The sequence below is a fragment of the Sarcophilus harrisii genome, chromosome 5 (genome assembly GCF_902635505.1).
Source record: "Sarcophilus harrisii chromosome 5, mSarHar1.11, whole genome shotgun sequence".
NCBI classification, from domain to species: Eukaryota; Metazoa; Chordata; class Mammalia; order Dasyuromorphia; family Dasyuridae; genus Sarcophilus; species Sarcophilus harrisii.
This window is the reverse complement of record NC_045430.1, coordinates 77,040,085-77,056,247: the sequence shown is the minus strand read 5'-3', so window position 1 is coordinate 77,056,247 and position 16,163 is coordinate 77,040,085. Positions and strand designations below refer to the sequence as shown.

General features: G+C 36.3%; 1 protein-coding gene across 1 annotated transcript in view; it reads right to left on the bottom strand.

Moving 5' to 3' along the window:
- TAFA2 (TAFA chemokine like family member 2) overlaps nucleotides 1-15,705 on the bottom strand; it is a 539,444-nt gene extending 523,739 nt beyond the window's left edge. Inside the window, exon 1 of the mRNA XM_031940952.1 lies at nucleotides 14,053-15,705. The gene's annotated coding sequence lies outside the window, so the exon portion shown is untranslated. The remainder of the gene's footprint in view (nucleotides 1-14,052) is intronic.
- Nucleotides 15,706-16,163: the final 458 nt, after the last annotated feature.

Sequence of the window (16,163 nt, the reverse complement as noted above, 5' to 3'; positions counted from 1 at the left end):
TGGCAGTGTGAGAGGATACAATAGGGTATATAATGAGATGTTATGAAGGTAAAACTGAGATACTTGGCAACAAATTGGATATGGAGAGAGGGTGAGAATGAAGAATAAATGACAGCATCCAGCTTTCAAACCTGAGTAAGTGGATCGAGCTCAATCACCTCCTTCTAAGGTCTTTCTCCGCTGCTATCTGTCATCCCCATCTATTCATTCCTTTCCTTCTAAGGTTACTTTTTAATGTTCATTTATGTACGCTATTTATGCCTGCATTTACTATCTAACTCCCACTCCTAATAATATAAGCTTCTTTAGAGTAGGGTGTATTTCCCTTTTGTCTTTATGCCTCCAGCACTTAGCCTTTTGCAGGTGCTTAATAAATTCTTTGTTCATTGATCGACATCTCCTTCCTTCTCAGATTATCTCACCATTAATCCTAGCTAAATGAGGTCCCTCTGGGGGGTTTTTGTACCTATTTACCTTCAAGAATTATACTCAGAATATTCCCAAGGGTTCTATTTTTTAAAAAAAACTTTTTTTAAATGTTCAGAGAATATCAGAGTTCTTGAACCAAAAGTTTCAATTTAACATAGACTTTTTTTTACAACCCAAAAAAAATGTTTTTAAAATTATAGCTTTTTATTTACAAGTTATATGCATGGGTAATTTTACAACATTGACAATTGCCAAACCTTTTGTTCCAATTTTTCCCCTCCTTCCCCCCATCTCCTCCCCCAGATGGCAGATTGACCAATATATTAACATAGACTTTCTACCCAATCTCATACCAGTTGGATGAAATTGTCAATGAGCTACAGGTGATTTAGTCATCTTAACTGGTTGTACCTAATTTGACCATGATATTTATGATCAACAAACACAGCTGGTATTCATGAAACAGCCTTGTGAGCAAAGAACAGAATGGCTCATTTAAATCAAGGATTTAGGTATTGTATTAATTTGAAGTTTGATTGTGTCCACAAACACAATACAATGTCTCTGATAGTAATTACATAATCAATTTGTTTTGTTGGTAGGTACTTTCAATATCTTGACCAAAACAGGAGTCAACTTTTCGACGAACCTCCAATTTGAACACTTACAATTACACAGAAAGCTTACTTTTCAAGGCAATTTGCTCAGTCAGACAGCCCCCATTGTGATAAAGATCTTGCTTATATTTTTCAAAACTCTATTACACACATTTTATTTGATCCTCACAAATCTTCATTTTAATTCTTCATCATATGAGATTGAAACTATTTCTACCATATGAAAATATGTTCCAAATCATTATTGATCAGAGAAATACAAATTAAGACACCTCTGAAATACCACTATACACCTGATAGATTGGCTAAAATGGCAGAAAAAGAGAATGACGAATGTTGGAGGGGATATGGGGAAACTGAGACACTGATACATTGTTGGTGGATTGTGAACAGATTCAACCATTCTGGACAGCAATTTGGAACTATACTCAAAAAGTTGTCAAACTGCGCATACCCTTTGATCCAGCAGTGTTTCTATTGGACCTATATCCCAAAGAGATCTTAAAGGAGGGAAAGGAACCCACATGTGCAAAAATGTTTGTGGCAGCCCTGTTTGTAATGGCCAGAAACTGGAAATTGAAAGGATGCCCATCAATTGGATAATGGTTGGGAAATTGTATTATATGAATGTTATGGAATATTATTGTTCTGTAAGAAACGACCAGCAGGATGAATAGAGAGGATGGGAGAGACTTACATGAACTGATGCTCAGTGAAATGAGCAGGACCAGGAGATCATTATATACTTCAACAACGATACTGTATGAAGATGTATTCTGATGGAAATGGTTCTCTTCAACAATGAGAGGATCCAAATCAGTTCCAATTGATCAGTAGTGAACAGAACCAGCTAGACCCAGCGAAAGAACATTGGGAAATGAGTGGGGACCACAACATAGCATTTATACTCTTCCTGTTGTTTGCTTGCATTTTTGTTTTTCTTCCCAGGCTATTTTATCTTCTTTCTAAATCCGATTTTTCTTGTATAGCAAGACAACTGTATAAATATGTATACGTATATTGTATTTAACATACACCTTAACATATTTAACATGTATGGGATTACCTGTCATCTAGGGGAGGGGGTGGAGGAAAGAAGGGGAAAAGTTGGAACAGAAGTTTTTGCAAGGGTCAATGTTGAAAAATTACCCATGCATATGTTTTGTCAATAAAAAGCTATAATAAAAATAAGATAAAATTCTTCATCATATATATTTTATCTACCTCACTATAGCATATGGTAATCTCTCTAATTGCAAGAAACATCTTTCACAATTTTTTTTCTAGTATGCATGGTCCTGGAGTTCAAGAATGAGTGTGAGATTGGATTGACAGCCTAGTAAAATAGAGTAGTTGGTAAAAGATACTAAACTGAGAGAAATTACATGAGTTGTCCATGGTCAAATATTTGGTGATATTGTTGTTATTGTTCAGTCATTTTAGTCATGTCCAACTCTTCGTGATCTCATTTGGGGTTTTGTTGCCAGAGATACAGAACTGTTTTGCCATTTTCTTCTGAAGATCATTTTACATATTAGGAAACTGAGGCAAAATGGCTTGTCACAGAGCTAGTAAATGTCTGAAGCTGGATTTGAATTTAGGTCTTTTTTACTCCAAGCCCTCTTTCCATGAGCCACCTAGTTGCCGCATTAATGATATAGCTGGTATTCAAATTTGGCTCTCCACTCCTAGTGCAATACTTTGTTCATTACTCAATTCCACCTTCTATTTGGATGGGGAAAATACATTAAGCCCAAATATCTTATTAGAGAAAAGTAAAATAAACAAACTTTGTATATAATTCATATTAGATCTCAAGTCTATCATCTGAATTACCTATTCATCACTAAGAGACAGCTGAGTAGAGAAGAAAACTAGACCAGTAAATCAGGGGACCTAGGTATGAATCTTGGCTCACATCAACTGTGTGACCATTTAATAATTAATTTCTTTAAGACATAGTTTTTGCTCATTTGTAAGATGAGTACAAAATTTGTTGTAGAGCTGGCCATGAAGTCAGGGAGATCTGTGGCAAGTGCTGGCTGTATATATAATTTTGAGCAAGCTATTTAATCTCTAAGTGCCCACATGCAACTTTCTAAATTGCAGAGTACGTATTGACATGCATTGGTAATAATAATAATAATAATAATAATAATAATAGCTACCATAGGAGAACTTTTCTCACTATGAGTTTTCTATACCAAAGAATTCACAGGTCCAGATCAACTATATATAACATGTTTATATTATGTATTTCAAAGTTGTTGAAGTTTTATTTTGAGGAAAGAATTTTGTAAATCTTAAAATTTCTACAATGAGTTTCTATCATTAGTTTTTAACATGATCACCAGTAAAAAGTCTAAGCTTCCTCCAAAAAAGCATGACTAAAATAATATAATATTGCTTCTATCTTATTAGGGAATACTAGGCAATTTAGCATAAAGCATTTCATCTATTCAAAATATAGAAAAGTGAAAAACAATTTTTACAAGAATTATCCATTTTTATGGATATATGGAGTGGAGAAATGAGTTCCAATGATGATTCAAACTAGCTGCTTTCATACATACTTTTAGTCTTCTTCCTTAACCAAATCTGCTCAGGAATATATAATCTGACAGGTTAAAATTTCTTTTCCTATCCTTCTGGTAGAGATGATAATGAACAATAAAGTGTTCAAAGGAGTACATACAACAGAAAGGAAGCAGAAATAAAGCAATCTATGTAACCAATCCCTGAATAATTACAATTCCGATGTCTGCTTACATAAATTTAACTGTTAGAAATTTGGATTCCAGAAGAGGAAAAAAAAATCTTCATTTGAAAAGAAAACAACCTGGTAATAGCAAATATAATTTATACTCAGTGTAAGCATGAGAAGTGATGAAATTACATGAAAATAATTGATTAAAAAAAATGAAGATTTTGAAAGAAGTACTTCAACTAGATGAGAAAATGGGAGGGCAAATGAATTGAAGGCAGAAAAATAGAAAACAAGAAAAAGGAAGATGGGCAAGTATATATTTTCATTAGTGCTTTTCCTCGTTAAATTATTTTTGGTAATAGAATAAGGGCATCTAATAGATTCACACCCTCATAATCATGACTATATCATGACTACATTTTTTAAAACTCTGATCTTTTCAGAACTTTTATAATTTCTTAGAAATTTACAACTAAGAGATTTTTAAGACTCATATTGTCTAACCCACCCATCAAAGAGTTCAGGAAAATGGGGGCAAATGAGGTGTTATGACTTTGCCAAAAGGGCTTGTAACTAGTTGTTACCAGAGCCAAGAAGAGACCCTATACTTCCTGACTCTCTTTCCAGGATCCTCTTTGCAACAGTTTTATCATATTATATTTTCAAAATATCTCTGAAAATCGAAATAACAACCAGATAATGAACTTGTAACATCTGAGCAACTGATTTATCTGACAAAAATAAATTAATTAATTTTACTTAATTAATGTGATTTCTTAAGTTAACCTTAGGCAATGCCTATAGTGGATAGAGCACAGGAAGGCCCATGTTTAAATCTTGTCCCTGACACTTTCCACCTGAGAACTACAGGCAATCCAATTAACCTTTATGAGCCTCAAAGAAATTTTCTATGACTTTATATGGACAAATCAAAAGTTCTTGATATATTGCTATAAATTGGTTTTCTACTCAAAGGAGAATATGCTAATCAGCTGTAACAAGCAATCTGGTCTACTTGGTATTTAAAAGGAAAAATATAAATGTATAATTAATAATATAATAAATAATTAAATTTAAAGATTATTAATCTATCAGTATAAATAAAGTGACATTCTGGATTGTCAATCAGCCTCTAATGAGTTTGCTTACTGTTCTCCATTCCCCTGAACTTGATCAGCTCTAGAAGAACTGATTAACATCAAATTTCTGAACCTGAAAAACTACAGACCAAACCCTGGACCTCAGATGAATGACCAAGGTACAAAGGAATCTCTGAAACTCTTTCTGACAGAGTCTGACAACTCAATATTTCACACACACACACACACACACACACACACACACACAGAGTGATATGCTGAAACTACTTATGCTTATATTGGCATGGGAGAAAGGATATTACCCTTAAAGAATTTACATGCTATATAAGGAACGTGAATACAGAATAGTCATAGCAATATTCATGAAAAAAGTAGACATAATGTGTGGGTTTAGTTTTCATAAAAACATCAAGCAACAAAAATTTTACTGGATAGCCATTGAGAGTGATGTGTGATGTTTAAAAAGTTTAAGAGACATAATATCTGGTAACTAATCATTTTATTAATAAAGCTAGCATATTATTAATAAAAGGTCAGTGACATTCTCGATTGTCAAAGACCAATCATGGAATCCACTCAATGTGTTCCTTAAGGGTGGCAGTTGACTCTGATTGATTAACATGTAATGAGAGAGAGTGAATATTGTAATATTAAAATAAATATTATAGTGAGGGACTGGAGGACAGGACTTTGGTTATGTCACTTACTTCCAAATTACCTTCTTAGCTACTTAATGAAAGAATTTACTCCCACCTAAACTTTAGTAGAACATAATGAGTTGGAATTTTCCTACATAAAATAGCTTAGGTGGGATATATTTTTGGCAGCGGTCAGTAATGACTGGACTTGGAACAAGGTAATAGGACAAGGAAAAAACCCAACTCTCCAATTCAGAACTATGCCCAAAAAGTCATCAAACTGTGCATACCCCTTATCCATCAATATCTCTACTAGATCTATATCCTAAAGAGATCATAAAAAAGGGAAAAGGACCTATATGTGGAAAAATGTTTGTAGCAGCCTTTTTGTAGTGGCAAGAAACTGGAAACTGAGTGGACAGACGCCCATAGTTGGGAAATGGCTGAATATGTTATGGTATGTGAATGTCATGGAATTTTATTATTCTATAAGAAACAACCAGCAAGATGATTTCAGGGACATCTGGAGAGACTTACATGAACTCATGCTAAGTGAAGTGAGTAGAACCAGAAGAACATTGTACACAGCAACAGCAAGATTATACATATGATGATCAATTCTGACTGCGAGGTGATTCAGGAGAGTCCAATGGTCTTGTGATGAAGAGAGACATCTGCACTCAGAGAAAGAACTATGGGGACTGAATATTGGATCACAACATAGTATTTTCACTTTTTATTGTTGTTTCCTTACACTTTGCTTTCTTTCTTGTTTTTTTTCCTTTTTAATCTGATTTTTCTTGTGCAGCATGATAATTGTGGAATTGGACTTTCATGTATATATATATGTATGTGTGTGTAAAAATTGCATATGTTTAACCTATATAGGAATATTTGCCTTCTAGGGGAGGAGGTGGGAAGAAGGAAGGGAAAAAAAATTAGAACACAAGGTTTTGCAAGGGTGAATACTGAAAATCATGCATATGTTTTGAAAATAAAAAACTTTAATTAAAAAAACCTCACTTTCCCCCATAAATTGGTTATTGATAACCATTTTTCCAAGTGTGCTAATAAATGTTGAACAAGACACTACACCAAAAAATGTAGTTTCTGATATACTCTTAAGTTTAATCTGAATTAACATCTTTTTCCATCACTGATTTGTATTTTTGCCCATTTCTGAAGTGTAAATACTCACACTAAATATTTAACAATTGGTTCTCTTGATATAGTACAAGCTGACTCCAGCATACCCCTTGTCTACTGATTCTATGACACATTGTACCAAAATCTTTTTATCAAAAAGATGTAGTGTGAGTCTTTGGAAGTTTCCCCTTGCCTAAAATGTTCTGCCTGCTCACTTCTGCATCTCAGTTTCCCTGGCTTCTTTCAAGACTTAGGTCAAATCCCCATCTCTGCCAGAGGCTTTTTCCAGTCCTCCATCCCTCGCACCACTGCCTGGCACATGGTAAGCACTTAATTAATGTTTGTGGACTGACTGAAGAGCTCAAAATCTAGTATTATTACTAATAACTCATATTTACAAAACATTTTAAGGTTTACTACTATAGATTTACCACAAAATAGCTACAGGGTTATCTAACAGAAGAGAAACATTAAACTAAATCACCCTGTGGACTTTATATTCAATTTCTGCTATATTTTCTTCTTGGTTGCAGGGACTAGATAGCTAAATGAATTTACAACTAAAAATTGAGACTACACTCGACCCCTAAAGAAGTTTCTGCTTAGTTGCAGGAGTTAAGAGAAGGAAAAAAAAAAGGAAGGTGTGAATGGGGTGTCTAGAGACATTTATCCTGTATAAAACTGAAAGAAAAAACACTTTAGACAAAGAAACAAACAAGAAGAGAAGTCAAGAACAAAATATCACCAACATGAATGAAACATTCAGATTCACTCTTCATGTGAATCTCCTTATCACCATCACAATCACTATTACCATCACTTACAAAAAGAATAAATGCATGTTTTATCTGTGTTGTAATAAATAGAAAGAGAACTGTGGTATATTTAGTCCTTGTCCTCTAGGAGTTTATAATCTAAAAAAGTCTTGCAGTGTCCCAGGTCCATAACTTCTATATCATCCTCAACTCCCCACTCTCCCTCACCACACACATTTAACCTGTTGCCGTATCTTGCCGTTTTTATCTCCATATTTCTCCCATGTAACATTTCTCTCTTCTCACATAGTTTTCCTCATCACTGCTCAACTAGTTGATTGCAATGATCTCCCAATTGGTCTCTAGTCCATCATTGCTCTCAAAGTGATTTTCCTTACCAATAATTCCAAGTGACTCTTGACTTCTGCTTAAATTTAAAATTCTTTACAACTTGGTCCCAACCTATCTTACTTCTCTTGCACCCTGCAATTCAATCAAAATGGCCTTTTTTTCTCCTTCATTCTCTGTGTTCACACAGAACACTCCAACTCTCAACTCCTTGTCTTTGCACTGGAAATCCCCTAAGTGCTTCTTCCTCATCTTCAGCCCATAGAATCCCTTTTTCCTTTAAACTCAGCTGAAGGACTACCTTCTGGAAGAAGCCTAAATGAGTAACAAATGTGCCATACATTGTACTTATGTCTCTAGCACCTGGCACATAGTAGGTGTTTAATAAATATTTCTTGATTTTTTTCTTGAAAATTTATCTGTTGTCTTGACAACAAAAGATGGAGCTTTGTTGCTAAGATTTCTGTGCTCATGTAACCTTTTTTCTTTCTTTCTTTACACCAGTCCAATGAGTACAGTACAAGGAAAAGATGGTCAAGGACAGATGATATAACATACTTCCTGAGTACACACATGATCTTTATTACAGGCAAGGGGAAAAAGACAAATGTGTTGACATATCTGAATGTTTTGTGTCGATTATCACTGAAAATTCTCCATGCAGAGAGAAAAAGGAGCGATGGAGAAAATCAAAGAATAGTACAGAAATGAAAAAATGTAAAAGTGTTATTCCATATATAAAAATATCAGATTATAAGTTATAGCATTAAACATTATATATATATATTATATTATTATTATATTAAATATTATAATATATATACATTACTCATCATAGCCAATGTTATTCTATGATATATTGTGCTTTCAGGTTTTAGGCATAAATTTAAACTTTCCAAAAACTTTCTTTACTCACACTATTAATGGACCTTTTCCATAGACCTTCTAAACCATCTCTCCATAGAAATAGCTGCACAATTCTATAATGGAAGTCAGATATTATCACTATATATAATGAGGGTCAACAGTAGGAAACCATATTCAGCTAATGGAAGCCATTGGCAATTAACACCATTTAATAAAAGGTTTAGGAGGTTTGTGACCTTTAAAGGTCAACCCACTTACCCACTCACATACATGCAATTATACAGATGACTGGTTTGCTACTGCAAGAGATATGAAGTTATTTAATAAAACAAATCTTACATTTATCAAAAAGCTCCTTTTTAACCCTCCAGACATCATGTGGAGAGAGATCTTCAGACACCCCAGGAGACAAAAGAGCAAAGAAAATTTGTTTGGCCAGCTGTCTTCATTTTGTCAAAGTACAGTATTCAGTATCCCACCACAATTGCCAGCATGCAATATTATCACATTACTGCATCTCTCTTGAAAGAGTTTTCCTAGATCTATAGTCTCTAAAAGAAGCAATATAAATATAAATTGAATTGTGAATCTAAGGTTTGTACTGGTAAATGTTGTGCCTTCGGCTAAGTGGCCAGTCTGGGGAAATCAAAAAACAATTACAACTCCTAGGATGTAACTTAAGAGGATGAAGGAGATGATTAAAAGCATTCTATCCGGTAGGATAACATAAATTTTGCTCCTGCAATAGAGTATCATAGCCCTTATGAATTACAAAGAACAGAACAGAATATATTCCTCTTTGCTGGTTTGTTCACAGTTCACCTTAGTCCCAAAACAAACTAAATGTCTGAATTTCCAACGGGCAGAGTTCTCAATTGCTAGCAGGCTAAATTACCATTGACGCTATTTTCAGGGTTGTCTATCAATGAGTGAGTCCCAAACCCAGCATATGCTCATAAAAGTGTGTATTGGTTTACACATTGGAAGTGGGTGGTCTTTGGCAACCTAATATGCTTTTTTAGTACAGTCTGAGTTTGATTCTGGAAAAATCTGTAGCTATAATTTGTAGAACAAAATAAATGCTGTAATGTTATGCATGGTTTGTGTTTTGACTGCGGAGGTCTATCTTTAATAAGTATTGCATACTGAGATATTCAGTGCTTAAAATGTATCAAAATTCCCTATCGCTGTTTTAATAAACATATCCCCAAACATTCTTGCACAGAAGGCAATTTTTTAAAAAAATTTAATTTTGCATTTCAAGCTTGTGAGTCAAAATATCTACAAAAACAAAATAGGGGGGAAAATATAGTAAGAGATTGAATGAGATAATTGCTTTACAAGATACCTTGTTATGCCAAGGATCCTTTTATACTTGGGAAAGCAAGTGGGTCAAATAATATTTCTCACAAATTCAAGGATGGATAGTATACCTCTCAACAGGGCATGAAAAGCTGTTGTTGATAGTCTTGTCTCCTAACACTCAATCAGTATCATGATGGAATATCATTATAAATAAAACTATTAAAATAGCAAATTCACTCTCATAGTATTTTTTCAATGTGTTAAAGGTACTTAGCAGACCATGGCTAAATAATTTTCATAGTAATTTTCATAAAGTAACTAGGTTATCCTAATTTTACAGATGGGAACATTGAAATATTGCAATGAGTAGATGCCATTTGCCCAAACTCTCCCAGAACAAGAGCATTCACCAAAAAGGAGTCTAACTATGACTGCTTAGCAGTATTTGCTGTATCCTGCTGCTCCTGCCTAAGATAATGATCTCAATTTATATAGAGAATTCATTCTTTAAAAGTCATACATGATATTGCATTTTGAAATGTTCTTATAATTAGCATTGTAATAATTTACAGCAAAAATTCAAGTAGTTTCCCAAGAAGGCAACAGCCTGGTACAATGAAAAAAGTATTTGACCCATAATCAAAGGATCCGAGTTCAAATTCACTTACTACTTACATGACTTGGGAAAAATAACTTAATCTCTCTAGATCTAAATTTCCCACTCTGTTAAATGAGAGGATTGTACCAAATAGTATCTAAGATATCTTCTGACTTTAAATCTATAAAACTAAGAACAAAAAAACATAATCTTTAACCATTAAATGTTCAGAGGAAATGGCAGATTCACCATGTTGTACAGAAGTACAAAAATCAATGACTCACACTAGCTATATCCATAAAGTATTTTCTGAAATGTGATTTTCAAAATAGAGTGGAAATGTGCTTGTATATAAATTTTTCAGATATGAAATCTCTTCAGTCAGTTTGGCCTTCATATCCAGCTCCAGTTTTTTTTAATCTATTAGTTTTAATGCATTAATTTTCTTTGTTTTGATGGAGTCCTACTAATATACAGGTTGATGAATTGCATCTGTAAAGGCCAGGAATAGATCACAGGAGAATCTGCTAGATGTATACTTCTGCTTTAACTTACAGTTTTTAACCAAGAAAACAATACTGCATTGCACAATAAAGTTCCCTATTTTTACTTGAATCTTCAATGAGCAAAACAGCTGCAGAATAATGTGACTTAATGAGGCATCCCTAATAAAATACTGCAGAAGTAAAAACAGGGGCACAGAACTGTTTGGTCTCTAGTAGTTTCATCATTTCAAATACAGATAAAGAAACTGGTGGTGCTTTCAAATATTTCTGGATCAAGTTGTATGGTAGATGGGTAAATGTCAGTTTACATAGGCAAGGCTTAATACAGGCATGATCAGTCAAGAGCACTCATTTGATATCTTATATTAGACAAAAAGGGGGAAATGCCTAAGAAATACAATAGAGATAGGTGCTGCTTATTAAACTCTACCTGTAACAGGTAATTCATATTGTTATTATGATAGAGACTAAAATGCAACTTTAATATTGAACTGTTATTAAAAATATTATATTAAAGAGTCATTGTTAAAATAAGATCATTAAGGACTCCTAGAATTTTAAAATTTCCAAAGGGGAGGAAGTTTTATGATCATATACAGGATATTATGTTAAGAACTCTGATGTATTCATTAGTTTTTAACATTTTATATTTCAGAAAAGAATAAAACAGCTTCATCTGAAAAGAGTTCATTTTTAGGGCCACATCATTATATTTTGAAACTTGGTTGTTAGCAAATGTAGTCACTAAACAGAATGTTCCCTTTCTCCACAAACTTGCATTTCAATACATCTTTACATCATTTTTGTCACTGCTACAATACCTCCAATTTACATATATAAAAGCACACACACTCCCAAACCTGTATTCATTTCCAACACAATCCATATAATTACAATACAGGTGTCAAATTTAATATCTGAATTTCTTGGTTTCTCTTTAAGAGATATATGCTATGTGCAAGCATGTGACCAAATGCACTTGCTGGATTAGTTGCAGTCTACTGAATATACTGATTAAAATAGTATTAAGAGAATCAAGTCTTTCATCTCAGAAACTATACACTGCTAACCAGACAACATAGCCCAACTGTATATTTTTCTCATTTAAAAGTCTCTCTATGCTTGATTATAGGCAGACTAAGTATTCAGTAAATAATAACCCTGCTCTCATTCTCTATCTATAAATAATGCAACCTATTTCTTCAGCCAGCTATCAGAAAAATGATAATAATGCTTAAGTCTAGTGTGGTTACAGGTAGCAGCTTATCTTTAAAAAGCAGGGCAATAGTAAGCTAAAGATCAAAACAATTGTCCTCATGATGTTATAAAGATCAAAATAGAGTGTGAAGGAGGAAGAAAGAAATTGGATTATGTGTGATTTTTTTTAATGAAAACTTGAATGTCAATTTTCAAATTGATCGAGATTTACCAGGACAGCAAAAGTGCAAATATAGAAAACTGGGATACTAAAGAAAATCTTTGTGCTGTTGTTTTAAAATGGCTTCAGAAGTGCTTCCAATTTCGACAAGTTCTTTTATCTTGGCACTTTAGCAAGAAATCTGAAATTAATTCCTGATTTGCCTTTGCTTATATTGCCTAATAGAGCCATTTTAAAGAGTTAATTACTAACAGTCTGAATGTTGATGTCTCAAGCAATCTAGCAGGGAAGTCAGAAGCCAGATAATGATCATTTAGTCAATGACTATTTAAATCTATCAGGTGAGGAGAGAAGACCCTAAAACACCCCGATGCTTTAAAGGACTTTGAGAGTTCGGATTAAACATACCTCACATTTAAGAACCGTACAAGAGTAAGAGATTCCTTCCATGCTCCCAAGAGCAAGGTGTTTTACTTTCTGTCTGAACTGCCTCAAGCCAAACTCTCCTCAAGACCGAGATAGTAACTACAAGTCTGATTCTTAGCGCTTCAGGCAATTGTTTAACTCTTGGTCGGGAAGATAGATAATACACAGAATAAGAAGGTGCTGGCTCCAACTAGAGCAAGCACAACAACGCAGAGAGCTCCAGCTGTGTGTTCTTTACATGGAGAGGCTAGACAACTAATCCTACAGTTCTCGGAGAAATAGGGCTCAATTGCAAAACTTTCCTATCCAGGGTACCAGTTATAGCGAACTAATTCCCCACTGCGAAGTGAGCAAGAGTCTGTAGCCTGAAAGAAAATACCACTTAGTGGTTAACTGAGCTGTTTAAAGGAAGAAAAGAAAAAAGGAGTATCAGCAAAACAACCCCGAAGGAAAATTCCGATATCATTCCCACGATTGAAGGTGTATCTGTTCGGAAAGCAAAGATTAAGAACCACAGGTTCTCCGAGTTATTTTTTTCTTAAGGTTGTTCTTGAAACGATTCTTAATTCTTTTACATCGTTACCCTGAAACCCGAGAGATCATTTTCCAAGCAATTGTAACTCTGGATATCTGAGGCTCCGGAGCTTACCAGCCCGGTGCTTTATGAAAATAGTTGGGTAGAGAAATCGATAATCTCACTAAAGCGCCCCACATTGAGCAGACAGGCCGGAGAATTAACTAATCAGAAGTGGCCAGAAAGTGGGGATTTCAAAAAGACGACCTGACACATCCCATTGATGCTTCTTAGTACGAGACTCTACTTATTAGGAGTCCAATATGGTTACAATCCGGATTGGTCTGAGACTGGGGATCCCATGTCTTTGATCCTTGATCAATTCAGGAGCAAAGGAACTGGGAGCAGAAAGAGGGAGCCCCTCACAGAACCCTTTCAACTGTGTCTCTAGAACGTGTACCCGACACTTTCGTCTCTCCCTTGGGTGTCCACAATAGCACTTCTTTGAGCAGGAAGGTAGGACACTGACTGTTCAACCCGTATGTGCTCCACTGCAGACCAAGACCACCAAGGGAGAGGAGGATGGTGGGCTCTCCCACCATCACAATCCGCTAGGGTTGTCCTAGTCTACTACAGAGCCAGGCCAGTCCCTCTCACCCCACCCCTTGACGGAACCTCCAGCTGGGGAGGGAACTGAAGTGGCTGCTGTCGCACCTACCTTCAGCCCCGCTTCCAGGTGACAACACCTAGTGATGCTCCAGTAGCTTCCGGGGGCCAGCGCCAGACTTATAGTTCTTGCATCGCTTGCCAAATCCCAATCCGCCTTCACCATCCAGGGGCATAGGGACCTGCGGTCTGGTGGTGTGTGCTTGGAGCGGGCGTATGAGTGTGACCCTGTGTGCGCGCGCGCGCGTGTCTGTGTGTGTGTGTGTGAGTGTGTGTGTGTGTGTGTGTGTGAGAGAGAGAGAGAGAGAGAGAGTGTATGAGTGTATTTCCTCCTTTTGGATGGCAAAGAGAGGTTTCAGGAATTTCCTGAAATCTAAGCCCGGAATCCCCAAAGCAGGTGGTGGATAGGATGCGCGTTTCTCCCTCTCTTTTTTTCCCCTTTCTTTCTTTAAAATTTTTTTTTTTTTTGCTCCCACAGCGCCAAAGTAATCAAAAGATTTGTTGATTGAGAAAGCCCAAGTCCTGGAGCCTTAGGCAGCTCAGCTAGCCCCCGCCACTGGTCCTCGGAGTAGCGGTGAGGTCCACCTCAACTACCGGAATCTAAGAGTCTCTTGCAGCGATTACCTCTTTTATACCGGTCTCGATTTGTTTGCTTTTAATGCAGAGAAAGGACTTATCCTCATCATAAGCTGCCTCTTTTTTTTCTCTCTCCCTCTCTTTTTCTCTCTCCTTTTCCCTCTCACACCCAGGCAGGCACACCAACTCTGTTCTTTCCTTCCGCCCTCCCTCTCCCCTTCTCTCTCTTGGGAAAGGCAAACTGTGGGTTCACCTTCAAGAAAGCAGCATCTTCCATGAATTGTCTAGATTACCGGGCATACCGAGATTCCGAGGTCTCACCCGGTGAGTAGCCAAGGGAAGATGTTGTTGGAGCTTAGAGCAGGCACACTGTGAGAAACCGGAGGGATCTCGGGCTCTCCTGGTACTCCCTTACCGGAGATAGCCTGATTCCTTGGTCCTGGTAGCAAGGTTGTTGTTGGCAGGTCTCCGATAGCTTGTTCTCTCTCCAGCTGCGGTGACTTTGCTCTGGCTCCTAGAGTCCCGATAACAGCAACTCCTGGACAGCTGCAGTGGCTCTAGACTGTTCCGAATGGTCCCAGGAAACCTGCCGTTTACCGAGTGCCAACACCTGCGTCCCCCCTCTCCCCTACTACTACTAGCACTGTCACGAGAGAGGAAAAAGTGTGAGTCCCAACGTCAAATACAGCCGGGCAAGTGTCGTCTATGTCACTTCACTAGAGACCTCAGGAACGGAGAAAAGGAAGGGAAAAGGAGGGACGGTAATGAGGAAACAAATCCCCCAAAAGGACGTATGGAACCTACAACGTATGAGATCTACAAACCTTTCTTCCTTCGAAAATTGCACTGGCAAAAGAAACTGGAGATTTTAAAAAAAATAATAAAAAAAAGTCCTCTGGGGGCAGAGTTTTGCTATCTTATCTAGACTCTAGCCCACCTATCTCTCCCAAGAATTAGGAATGAATTACAACAAAATCCAATTGAAACTCCAGAAGTCTCTAGCACCCTCAGCTCCTGGCTGAGTTTAGCAGTAAAATGGGATAGAAAGATCCGGCAGCATCGCCTCAGCTTCTCCCCCAACAGTCAATTCTGCAAGTTGCTACTATCGCGTGCTGAAAAGAAACAATGGTCCTGCAGAAAAAGGAGAGTAAGAGAGATGAGAAGGGAAGAAATGGAATCTGATATAAAAGCTGGACTGTGTCTCCCTCCAGAGGGAGAATAGGGTTAGAAATCTGAACTGACGTAGCTAGAGTTCAGGTTTCCTTTTGACAGAGAGAAAAAAGAAATTCTATGGTTCCAGAATATTACTTTTATGCAGATGTCACCTTAAAGAAATCCCAAGAGAGGATTTCCACTAAAATATTTGTCAGCTTATCTTGATGAATCTGTAAAAAGTCAAGACGTAAGGATTTCCCTCATAGAAATGTGTTTTCAGGTAAGGTTTTTTCAGATTAGTTGGTAATAAAAATTTTAAGAAAAGTTCATCCTGAACATCAGTAGTTTCCACTTTATGTAGTGATACTTCCTTTTTTACAGAAAAAAGGCAAGTTCCTTCACTTCATAAAACAATTAATGACTTATTATATG